Source organism: Mesoplodon densirostris, chromosome 4 (assembly GCF_025265405.1).
Source record: "Mesoplodon densirostris isolate mMesDen1 chromosome 4, mMesDen1 primary haplotype, whole genome shotgun sequence".
NCBI classification, from domain to species: Eukaryota; Metazoa; Chordata; class Mammalia; order Artiodactyla; family Ziphiidae; genus Mesoplodon; species Mesoplodon densirostris.
In genome coordinates, this window is record NC_082664.1 from 118861294 (window position 1) to 118874544 (window position 13251).

Below are 13251 nucleotides of genomic sequence, written 5' to 3' on the forward strand. Positions count from 1 at the left end.
AATTGCCTAGGCTCTGCAGTGCTTTTCAATTGAGACCCAAGATGCAGTTGGCCACTCCCTGTACCTCAGTTTCCTTATCTGGAACCTAAAAGAATGAGATCATCTCTGAGCCTGCCTTCTCCTTCTGACATTCTCCAATTGCATACCTATGACCTCTGGGACCCTCACAGAGTCAAGAGGTGCTCCCAAGTCACCAAGGGCACTAAGGGCAGAAAAAGGAGTCCCAAGCATGTGTGGGTGCCGGGGGGACAGGATCACCCTGACCCCAAGGAGACAAGGAATCCCAGGGAGACCTGCACCTACCCTAGGCTGGCAGAGGACACCCATCCTCCCTCCCCAGGGAGGAAAGTGGGCCCAGGCAGGAGAGCGAACACGGCTCCTCAGTGAGGCTAGAGGCAGCCAGAGCCCTCTCTCCTTTCTGCACGTGCCGCAGCTCACCCCTCCGTGCCTCACTTCCCATCTCTGTTCTGAGGCTACAGAAGATTCAGCCCAGCCCAGATCTCAGGCTCGGCTCCAAGCTGTCCCACATGCCCCCTGGACTCCAGGCACAGTGCCCTCCCTACCCTGCAGCACATACAACCCCAATTCCCCCAAAGCCCCTGGCTGCCCAGGCTAGGATCCTGAGCCCTCCCTCCAGGCAGCCCTCACCATGCCTTCCCCCACTGGCCTCCAAGGTGGCTGGTGGGGGCAACCCTACTCTTTGTGCCAGCAGGGGCTCCCCTGGCCCTGCATGACCAGAGCCTGATAACAGTCTGCCTCCTAAATTAAACAATAAACAAGAAGTTGTTCTAGATTTTCCTGACGCTGCAGTTCCTGATTAATCCCCGTCGTAGCAAACAAAAGGAAAAGAGCCCCGGTTACCCTAAAAGAGATTCACTTCCTGTTTCCAGGCGGAACCTCCAGCCTGAGCCAGAGGAATCCCCAGAGGGGGATTCTGCTCCAGCCACCTGCCCAGCTCCAGACCACTTACCCCCTCCCTTTCCCCCCACTGTCTCAGCCAATCCTGGGTTGCCACCCTTAGCGGCCTCCTAGATCCCACCTCTCCTCCCCTCCCGCTCTGCGCTATGTGACCTTGGACAGGCCAGGTCACCTCACAGGCCTCAGTCTCCACATCTCTCAAGCATCCTCACCTCTCAAGGATAAAATGAAATATGTGACCACTTGAGGTTAGACAGAAATTTTCTTGTATTTTTTAGAGATGGATGCTGAAATATTTAGGGGTGAAATGTCATGATGTCTAGAATTTACTTTAAACTACTTCAGAAAAAAAAAGATAAAGCAAAATGTGGCAAAATGTCAACAACTGTTAAATCTAGGTGAGCGGGTATATGGGAGTTTCCTACACTATTCCCTCTATCTTTCTGTATGTTTGAAAATGTTCCTAACGAAAAGTTAAAAACAAAACAAAAAAACATTGGTCACATGAGCCAGAACCCCACAAATAATGCCTCATGCTCCTGGCAGGCCTGAAAGGCAACTGGATTTCTTAAGTAGGTTAAACGTCCGCCCTGCCATCTCCTTTATGTGGTTTCCCTAGAAATCGCTTTTGCATAAATTCCACTGAGTCCTAGCTCAACGTTTAGAAGCCTTAGCACATTCCGAAGCCAGACACAGTGCTTTACTGAAGCAACTGGTGTCTTCTTTTTTTATTTTTTTTTTATTTCATTTATTTATTTATTTATTTATTTAATACAGCAGGTTCTTTTTTTTTAATTTTTGAATTTTATTTTTTTATACAGCAGGTTCTTATTAGTTATCTATTTTATACATATTAGTGTGTACATGTCAATCCCAATTTCCCAACTCATCCCACCACCGCCAGCGACTGTTGTCTTCTGACCCACCACCTCCCTCCCGCCCACCACCTCCCTGTCCTTTCTGCAAAGCAGCCCTGGGCTAGAGATCGTGATGCTGGTTCCATCCTCATGTGGCCACTACCCTCTCTGAGCCTCCGAATGTCGCCCCCCACCCCGCTTAAGCACAAATGATGACAAGTCAGTGAGTGCCTAGCCTTCTCATTCAAAGGCACAATGTTACCCCACAGAGACTGAAATCCCCATTTAACAGATGGGAAAGCTGAGACTCAGGCCAGGAGAGACCAGAAGCAGAACACAGAAGGTGGGGACAAAGGGAGGTGGGAGTGAGCAAAAGCTCCCTGTCTGCCCCCTCCCCCCTCCTCCCCATTCCTCTACCCCAACCCTGGCAGCACAAATCAGAGAGAGGATGGCCAGCACCTCCCTTTCTCTGGTTCCTATTTACAAGCTTCCTGGTCAGGAATAAATGGCCATGATCACAATCTCCCAGCCAGGCCCAGCTGACCCACACCAACGTTGGCCAGGCCCACCTCTGCCGATCGATAATGGAAGAGTTAACAGTACCCCAAATAATCAATTATTATTTGCTGAATGCCATGCAATTCATCAGGGAGAGTTACGTGTGGCCAGTGACTGGGCATCCCTGCCCTGGCCTGGCGGAGCCTCCAGAGGCAGAGAAGGCCTCATCTGTCGTGAGCACCTCAGCAGAAAAGCCGCCCATAACTTGGAGCTTCACAAACAGATGTCCTAGGCCCAGCTCACATCCCCAGGCGCAAAGGAGAGGCGGAAGAGGCAGTGGCCGACGAGGCCCTGAGGGATTGGCCACATGCCCCTGGTCAGCCCATCTGGCCCCAGGTCCCTGGAAGTGCCAGGAACCCAGGATGGATAAGCCCAGTCCCTGTCACCAAGGCATTCCCAGGCCATGAAGAGAGACCAACTGCCATGTATCACGGGCCTTGCACACAGTAGGGCTCACATACGGTATGTACACAGCAAACGTTTGCAAAATGTAAAGCAGATACGCTGCTCTCAGAGTTCTGAGGAAGGAGCAGCTACTCCCAGCTAGAGTGACCAGGAGGGGTTTCTAAACATGGCATTTGGGCTGAGTGTTGAAAAGTGGGTGGGATCTATGGGCAGAGATGGAGGAAGGAATCAGGCAGAGGGGACAGCAGAGCGAAACCCTGGAGGAAGGAAAGCCAGAGCGTGTGTGAAAAGGAGAGTGAGTGGCATTTGGTTGGAGCCTGGGTGCACAGAGGAATATGGAGGGAGATGGCTGGGAGAGAGAGTCAGACAGTGCAAAACACTGAGGGGTCCAGACGCCAGTCTGAGGGAATGAGAAGCCCTTGAAGGGTGCTGAGTAGGAGCAGGACAACGAGCATGTGTTTGGAAGGACCGTTAAATGCCATGGAGTCCACAGTTACTGCCAGGTTGCACGCCCTAAGAGGGCGGGGGCTGGTCTTATTCATCTCTGCCCCCATAGCAGCCAGCACAGCTGGGCCCAGAGGAAGAACCCAACAAGTGAATCGCTGAATGATTCCAGGACCATCAGATGTAGGACTGGGGACTCCTGGACTCACAGCTGTGGAAGATGCTGTTTGTATAAAAATATATATTTATAGTAGAGTCTCAAACACAGCCTTTTGAGGCAGGCTGGGAGAGAATTATCTCCAGTTTACAAAGAGGGAAGCTGAGGCTCAAAGAGGGAAACAGTGACCTGGCCAAGGTCACACAGCTGGCAGAACCCAGTGCTCTCCCCACCCGGCCCAGAAGGCTGAGCCCTGTTTGCCTTGGCATGGTCCAAGGCTGCCTAAGATGGGCCTAAGGCCCATCCCCTCCTCATTCCCTGACACCGCCACCGCTACCCTGTGCTGGCCAGACAGAGAAATGCGGCAAATGCTGCCCCATTGAGCATCCCGCATACTAACTCCAGCTGGAACTGGCTGCTGTCACCATGGCAGCCTGTCCCTGCACCTATAAGGTAAACAGGGCTAGGAAGGGAATCTCTAGAATCCCCAAGCTTGGTCTAGACAGACCTTGTTGAAGACAGACCCACTTCTCCCCAGCCTCCACCCCTCGAAATTTGGGAAGCATACCGATGGAGCAAGAGTCCGGGACCAGGAATCCAGAGACAGGGTAAAGGCCAACTGAGTGTGTGACTCTGGAGAATCATTTCCAAGCTTCCTCATCTGTGAAATGGGTCGGTGCTCTCTGCCTACTTTACAGAACTGCCATGAGGACTAAATGAGGGAAGGAGTATAAAAACTTATGGAAAACTATAAAGCAAACTTTGTCCCGGAAAATAATAAGTCTCCTCTCTACTTCAGCCTGGAGATTGAAGCTCCAACAGGACTCACTTCCCTCTCCCAGCAGAGAGCAAAACATGAGCTAACATTTACTGAGATTCTTCAGTGTATCAAGCTAGTGCACACTTTACATGTGTTATTTCAAAGTACACTAATGACACCCCTACAAGATAGGTATCATTCTCCCATAATAGATGAGGAAACTGAGGCTCAGAAAAGTGATTTGCCCAAACTCATCCCACTCAGAAGGAGCGGAGTCAGAATTCAGACTTGGTTCCAGATGGCATCCAAGCCCAGGCCCTTTGATTGAGGGGTCCATTTCCACACCCCCAAATCTCAGAGCTACAGAATCAGTGCTCAGGGTAAGGATGCATGTCCACACCTGAGCTGCATGTAACACACATATACTCCTGAGGCCTGAGACCCTGACATCAGATGCGCCGTGTCACCCCATGGTCTGTGGACCAGCAGGGCCAACGGAGCAGCATGGGGAATGGGGGTGGGGATGGGGGTGGCTGGCACAGCTGGTCTTGAGCCAATTGGATCAGTCCTGGGCATGGAGCCGCCTGTCCGGCTGCCCTGGCAGATGGGTGCCAGAACTGGAACACCTGCCAAGGCTCCACCTCCATGTCCAAACCAACCTGGACACTGAGGTCCCATTTTGGCCCCCTCCCGTCCTGACCCTGGGGGCTGACAGTGCCTACATAGATCCAGAAGGTCAGGGTGGCAGCCGCTATCCCTCCTTCAGCGGCTGGCGTCTCCCCTGATGTGGCCATATGGCCCCATACGCTCCCTGACAGCTGGACTGCCAAAGCAACTGCCTGAGGATGTCCTCTGCAAAGGCGCCCGAGGCCCCAGCCACCCCGCCCACCACTGCCCGGCAGGCCACAGGCACAGCCAGGAAAACCCCAGGCTGGAACGGCCTGCCCCCAACTTGCTTTATGACCTTGTGTAAGTCACTGCCCCTCTCTGGGCCTCAAACTCTTCCTCTGTCAAATATTGATGCTGATCACCCCTCTACGCCTTTCCTTTGTATTCCACTTCCAAGGTCACTAACTTCCACCCAAACTCACTCCAGGTATCCAGGGAGAAAAACGTATCCGTTTTATAGACATAGAAACTGAGGCCCAAGGGACCTCAGGGACTTGCTCAAGTGTGCACAGTGGGAGGGCCAGTAGTAAAGGCTCATTTTATGACTCCAGGATGCCTGCCATCTCTGTATGCCCAGGAGGTGGGAGTGGTGATAACCGAGGCCGTGCCACACTCTGATGGCCTACATCACCCCACCTGGCTCCCCACCCAGCCCGAATTTCTCTCCATCCTCCATCAAAGGGGAACCATGCACGGCCACTTGGCCATCAGGGCGAAGGCTGACAAGGTGCCTGCCCCTGCTGCTGCCCTCAGCACCAGCCTGGATTCCCAAAGCAGCCTCAGGACTGCCTCCCTGCCTCTCGCTCTCCTGGCCAACCCCTCCCCTGACCACCAGAGGGAGAGGTTTAAATTGCAAATCTGATCGCGTCCCTCCAGAACTTCAACCCTACAACCCCTGAATACGGAATCAGCCCACACTCTTCAGTAGGGCACTCAAGATCCTCCTCCGTCTTGTGCCAACCTGCTCTGTGCCTGCTGTGCCCCTGCATAAACTACTCCACTGCAAACACGTTCCACCCATGCCTGGCGCCTCCCACCTCCGTGCCTTTGTTAACACTAAGCCATCTGCCTGGAAAGCCCTCACTTGGTCACATGCTCCATTCATTCACTTATTCAACGTATTTACTGAGCATCTACCAAGTGCCAGAAACATCCGAACAGGTCAAATTGCAGCAGCCCTTCCGGTCCATCTGAAATAACCCCTTGCCAGCCTCCCTGCCCCATACTTCTGCAGGGGCCCAGCCCAGTCTGCCTCATACCCAGGGGTGTGGGTCGATGTCTGTGACCCCTTTCAGGGACAGCCCACCCAGGGAGGGGCCCAGGTTTGTCATCAGTACCCCCAGTACTCAGCCCAGGTCTCAAACCAGGAGATGCCCCCAATGTGGAGTGAGCCCCAAATGAAGGGTTCCAGGCAGTAAAGAGCAAGGCCAAGCAAGACATCGTTCTTGGGAGCAGATGTCTGGGCCCTGGAAGTCCGCAGAAGAGACTCTGATTGGCCAGGGTGGCCCCCACTTCCCTCAAAAGGAGGCCTGAGTGGTCAGGGGTAACTTTACCCTTTCAAGTCACCCAAGGGCCCAGCCCAATCAACAACTTATAACTGAATTTGTTATAATTTAAAAACACAGGGCTTCCCTGGTGGCACAGGGGTTGAGAGTCCGCCTGCCGATGCCGGGGACACAGGTTCGTGTCCCGGTCCAGGAAGATCCCACATGCCGCGGAGCGGCTAGGCCCGTGAGCCATGGCCACTGAGCCTGCCCGTCCAGAGCCTGTGCTCTGCGACGGCAGAGGCCACAACAGTGAGAGGCCCGCGTACCCCCCCCCAAAAAAAAAACCCACAAACTTGGCAGGGCCAGGGCCTGGCTGGACATGGAAATTAAGGGGGCCACACTGAGCACTACCCATTCCCAGTCAGGAGGTTTAGGGAGGGGAGTGGCTGTCTTTAAGAAGACAGTGGGGACTGGGAGCACCTGACTGGGATTTTCACCCCTAACACACAGATCTGGGGCCAAAGAGGTACCATGTTCTCCCCCTCTCCATGGCTTGAGGTCCCATATGGAGGGCTCATCCTGCTGGAGTCAGTTGGGGGCAGTGGGGGGCGGGGGGGGGCGAAGTAGACATCTGGCCATGCTCCAGCCACGTGGGTATCAACCAGAGCGTCAGTCAGGTCAGCAACCAGGAGGCAAAAGTCCAGACTCAGGGAGTCACACAGGGACAAAGGGGTAAAGAGGTGGGGAGAGAAAGAGAGAAATGACAGCTAAGAAAGACTGAGTCAGCTAGAGCTGGCAGAAAGGAAGGGGTAGAGGCAGAGAGAGTCTGCCCCAGAGTGAAGCCAGCAAAGAGGCTGAGGGAGCCGCCTCAGGACCCAGCAGGCCACCACCACCCCTCCCCCAGCCCCAGGATGAGCTTTGGTCACTCCTGGGCAGCAGCCTCCCCACCAGAGGCCTTCAAGGGCCTGAGTGGCCCTGGGGATGAGTCCAGGCTGTCATCAGGACTGGGCTGGGGGGAATGGTCACAGAAGCCTGTCTAGAGTTGATAGCTACTCTAGCCGCCTATGTCTCAAGTGGGCCATTTGGGAAGGAAGTGGTCCCAATAGTCACCAGACCCCATCCCCGCCAATGCACATTTAGACCTCTGTGTGGAGAACCCATTCACCTGAGGGTGAGCTCTCTGGCCCACAAAGGGACTCCAGGGTAGAGATCCTGAGACAGTGGGAAGGGTTCCAGGGCCCAAACAGGAGGACCTAGAGTGCCAGGCTGGGGTTGGGAAACCACCCTGATTCCCAGAATGATACCGACATCCCAGTGCCAGAACCAGGTTTGCAAATCATCAAGCAGAGCCCAGGCAGACTCTGGCCCCAGATCTAGGAGGCAAAGATTAATGAGGCTGGGGTCAAGCCAGGGAGAATCAGGCTGAAAGTGGCTGCACCCACCTCCCTGCCCATCTGGAGAGGGTGTTGGTCACAGGCAGAAGGAGAGCTGCCCTGGGGAGACCTTCCAGCAGCAGGCCCCCAGAGCCCTGCTGCCCAGTCAATAAAGAGGGCTTGAGGGCCCTCCCTGCCCCCTCCCCACCTCACCAAAGACTAGGTTTAAAGGATACCTTCACAGTGAAAGGGGCTGCTCTGAGACTGCAGTTCTCCTAGCTCCATCTCTGCCTCAAAACCCTCTTCTTACAAGGTGGCAGAGAGATTCCAGAAAGGGTAGTGGAAGTGGAAGTGAGGTTTAAGCCTGAAAGCTGGTCAAATAAGATATTACCATACCCCAGAGACCCAGGTAGATACTGACTGGCCCAACATCACGATCCTTCACCCAGCATCTAGGCTGAGAACGAGACTTCTGACCCCACAGGCTCATACACTGAGTGTCAGGAAAGAGGGCACATGGACAAGGGCTGCTGGGGAACTCAGCTGCTCCAGCCCAGAATCCAAAGCCAAAAGGAAGGATTGGGAGCAATCAGAGAAGGCTTCCTAGAGGAGGAAGAACCTGCCTGGAAGCAGGGAGGATTTGGTAATGCAGAGGGGCCTGCAGGGGGCCTGAATTCTGACCCTTTCTTGGGCCTCTCACTCCTGGGGACACTGGCCTCCCTCCCTCTCGGGGCACCATCCTGGACCACATCTCCCCATCCTAGCTTCTCAGGGGCAGGGCTGGCATGGCGGGGTGGTGGGGGGTAGCTAGGAAGTTTCCTGAAGTAGTCAGCAGAGGACAGGAATGCGGGAGGAGACTCAAGGAGATGGAGGTGGGGACCGGGGTACAGCACAACCACAATCTCATCACACTGAGTGAGGCACGCAGGATCATGGCTCCAAGCAAAGCAGGGATGGGGGGCGGGGGTGGCACTATGCTGGGGCCCTAAAGGTTCCCCTTCCAATCCCTAGCCTCTTGGGAGCTCCTGCGGGCCAGGGCTGATGGGATGCACTTTGCCGGCAGTTCCCTTCTTCCAGCCGCCTGTCCCACGGAGCAGAAGGAGCAGGGACACACACACACACACATACACACACACGCACACACTCGGGAACGTCTCCCAACTCTCCCCACCTCAAACCCGTGTCCTCAGCCTGGCTGCAAAGATGACCTCGCGGCCCTGGGACCTGGAAGCTGTGGCTGTGCCTGACCCTGGAGGGGTCACAGGGGTCCAGCGCCCGGAGCGGCTCTAGAGCGGCGCCGCGGGGCTGGACGGGTGTCCCAGAGAGCCGGCGGCTGCGCTGATGGGGTGGTGGAGATGCATCTCTTGGCCCGCCGGTCGGCACAGCCCGCGCCCCCGCCCCATTCCTCCCTCTCTCCTCGAGAAGAAAGGCCGGAGTTCCACCACTAAAGAGCCTCCATCCTCTCCCCCTACACGCAAAGTTGCTCCAAGTCGCCGGGGTTCCCGCGACACGCGAGGGTTAGGCGGGGCCGCGCAGCGGGCGAGAGCGCGGTCACGAACAGGGGTGCCGAGCGCGGCCCCCTGCAGCTCCGCGCGTGCACCCTCCCACAACGGGCGCGCACCCAACACCCCACCCCCAACCCGCGGCCCCTGAGGCTCCCGCCCAATCAGAGGCCGCGCACGCGGCGCTGCCGGCGGGCAGAGACACCCCAGCTCCCTGGCCTTCGCCCCCGCGGCCCCCGCCCAGCCGCAGTCTCCCGGCCCGGCCACACTCACCGTCCCGGGCGCGCAGTTCGCGCGCAGCTCCTCTCCGGGGCCGCATTCCCCGGCTCCGTTTCCCTCCTGTTCCCGCTCCGGCTTGGGTTCCCGCTCCGCAGGGCTCGGCTCTGAGATGGTGGCCGCGGCAATGAGCGAGGCAGGGAGGGCGTGTGTGCGTGTGTGTGTATGTGTATGTGTGTGTGAGCGCGCGCGGTGTGTGTGCGTGTGCACGGGAGGGCCCCGCGCTCCCCTGCGCGCCCCGCTCCTGCCTCCTGCTCTCCACTCTGCGATGCCAGCAGAATCCCTAACGCGCGCTCCCACCCTCCTGGGCGCTCACACTCGCACACACACGCGCACACCCGGGCGCGCACACACCCCCGCCGCCGCACACCCGGCTCCGCACTCCCGACTCTCGCCCTCCTGGGGCTCTCACAAAGGCCCCTGGCCCCGACCTGCCGGAGCCCCCGGAGCGGGGCCTGAGGAGTGGCCCTGCGGTCCTACCGGGCTGGCCCCGCCTTAGGTACCCCGGTGCTCCCAGAGGGGCCCCCTCGGGCGTCCCTGCTCCTTCACCCTGCCCTGCCGGGCCGCGGCCGTACTCTAAGCCTGATCCCCGGCCGGGGAGCCCGACTCCGGCTTCCGGCGCTCCCACCCAGAGGCGCTGGCTCCCTCCTCCTCGCCTGCTCCGCCGCCTGCAGCCGCGTGCTCTCCCGCTCCTTTCTTTCCCCCTTTTCTGTCACTGCCTATCCTTTTATCTCCTCTCCTTTCTCCCACCTGCAGCCGCCCCGATCCCGGTCCTCAGTCTCTCCGGCTGCCTCTCTATCTTGCCGACGCCCTCTCCCGCGCCTCCTCCCCACCGCCCTGCGCTGCCCTCACATTCTCCGCATTACATGGGGTGCCGCCCGCCACTCGCCGGGCCCAGGGTGCGGACGCACTGTGGGCGGCGAGGGGACCCGCCGAGCCCGGGCCCCACCGCCCCCTCGGCTCTCTGCTTGCTCCTCGCTCCTCGCTGCGGCCTGGCGGGCGGCTACGTCCCGCGCTAGCCTCGGCTGTCGCTGACAGCTCCCATCTCGCCTGGGCTTAAAGGGATAGCGCACCGGGCTCGACCTGCCCCACCCGGGGGCGCCGAGGAGGGCGGCCTCCTGCGCCGGCACAGTCCGGGGCGGTGGCGCGGCCGGGGCGGTGCGGGCGGCGCCCTGTCCGCCGCGGTTGAGCCCAGCCCTCCCGGGCTGGAGGTGAGTCAAGGAGAGGGCGGTCGGGCCTGACCACGCCATCCAGGGGGCGCTCCGTGCTTGTTGGCGGCTAAGCCTAGGGGCAGGCTCGGGGTGTGAGGCAGTGCAGGCTGGGCGCCCAGCACTGCGGGGCGGGGAGAGGAGGGATCAGGGAAGCAGCTGTCCGGATCTGAGCACAGGGTGAGGACACCTGTCATGCTAAGAGGACAGGGCTCACAGGATGGCCTCCCGCTCTTGCTGTGTGACCTTGGGCCAATGCCTGCCTCTCTCTGGCCTCAGTTTACACTTCCTTGGAAGGCCATTGGCTTCCATCATCTCTGGGGCTCTGATTTGATGGTAGATCCCTCCAAAAATGAGAGAGCAGGAGGTATGACGGAACTTCGGGGCGGGGGGTGGAGGAGGTCCAGGAAAGCTCCTGGAGGAGTTAACACTGAAGCTAGGTATTGAAGATTGAGTAGGAGTTGACTGGGCATCCCATGCCAAGAGAAGAGGATATACAAAGACCTGGAAGCAGGAAACAGGGAAAATGCGTGTATTTTGGGGGGAGGAGAAGCTGTAAGAGCCTTGAATTGAGGAGTCTCAACTTTGTTCTGGGGCAGCAGTGGGGATGCCACTTAGTTAATCTAGGCAGAAGCCCTCCCCATCCTTCAGCCATCACAGAGGCATTGCTAAGGGCTCCCCAAATCCAGGAGCTTTTGAAAGAGGCCTCCTCTCCTCTCCTCTCCTCTCCTCTCCTCTCCTCTCCTCTCCTCTCCTCTCCTCTCCACCCAGTCCCAACTTCTCCCAATATCTCCAGCCAGGCGCAGCACAGCCTCCCCCTGCTGACCGGAGCTGGAAGTGGGAGAAGCCCAGGCCTCGCTGTAGTGGTGCTGTGAGTCCCAGAAGGGTCAGACTTTAGCACCCACCAACAAAGGTGCCCTGAAAAGACCCAAGCCTTTGTTGTCAGGCCATACCCAGTGCCAATTCCAGCCTCACTGTCCTCTTCTGTTCAATGGGAATAAAAATACTAAGCCACAAAGGAGGTTGGCGAAGAATTCATGAGAACTCACACACAAGAGTGACCCAGCATGCAGGAGGCATTCAGCAAATGTTCTTTTCCTTCTGCACACCTGGCCTTGGTTCTGTGGACCATCCCAAAGGCCCTTACTCTCTCCCTTTTCCCTTCTTCCCTGGCCATTTTCCTTCTGCCTTCCTACCAGACTTCCTGGGGGCCTCAAGGGAAATGAGCTCACGGCTGTTGCCTGCTCTGGTTCAAAGCACCTCCTGAGGAGTCTTCCCAGGGCTTCCAGGTGGGCCCTAAGGAAGCCAAACAGAGACAAACAGCCTTTCCCCAGAGTCCCTGACATCCAAGCAGAGCAGCAGTCTACAACCCCATCCATTTCTCCCACTCTCCTATTCTGGGAGCCACACAGCCTTTGTGTTTGTGCTTGGGAATTTATGCCCCCAGTTTTGCTGTGCAACCTCGGATAGGCAGCACACCCTCTCTTAGCCTCAGCTTCTTCCCTAAGTATGGGGACATGCTGGTGTGCCACACAGGGGCAATGAACATAAATCTAAGTCATTTATTTTCCCTCAGCAGGCCCAGGCCGTGTCCCTCTATCCAGGAACTCTGCACAGAGGCAGGCAGGTACAGAAGACTCTTTGGGACCCCCAAAGGACATAAGTCCTGCCGTTGTACTAGTGACCAGGAGCTGTTACCACCTCTGCCTCCCAGCAGGCTTTACAGAGAGGCAAGGCATAAATATGAACAGACCCACTTGGAGGAATCACTCTCCACTGCCAGAGGAGCAGAGGCCAGGGGCCAGCCCGCTGTGGGCAGCTCCAGAAAGGAGCTCCTTCACAAGAAGCTAGGAACTAGCTGCTTCCTGCCACAAGGGCTGAGTCAGTGCCTCTGCTGATGTCTGCTCAGGGCTCCTCTGCTGTTTTCAGCCAGGTCTGCAGGCCAGTGGGGGACACCTTGGCAATGTCCCAGACCCAGTCACTAAGCCAGGTCTAGCCGGGGGCTAAGTGGCCCACGTGGAGTCCCAGGAGGTAGTGGGCATTTCCAGCCTGCCTTCTCAGCCAATCCCTGGCTTCCTGGATCAGACTGAAATATAAATAGGGTCACTAAGGGTTCAGAGAAATACCCCACCCAGGCAGGCTGTCTCTGTGCTGTCTCTCATCCCATCTCCCCACCTCCAAGTCTTTTCCCACCTGTTCTACGGCCTCTTGGCTTCCACACACCCATCCACCTCTCAAGTCCTTGCATCCCTAAACAGCTTTCCTCGAGTACCCCCGCCCACTCCCATCTCCTTCCTCCTCTTTACTCTTAACCTACTATGTGTCAGGAGTTTTCATACATTGGTTCATCTTTACACTAATCCTGGTGTTATCATTTTCATTTCAGAGAAGAGAAAACCAAAGTTTAGTGTGCGGTTCCAGGATTTGAACTGAGAGCCACTGTTCTTCATTCTTTCCATGAACATTTGTTGAGGGACTGCTCCATGCCAGCCTCTGTGCCAGGTGTGACAAATACACACCAGAGGACTTAGAGTCTGGAGAAAGAAACAGACAGAACTCAAACAGACAGAACTCTTTACATTGCAAAGAAATGTAAAATTACAACTAGGACAAGTGCCATGAAGATCTATGGGGCTG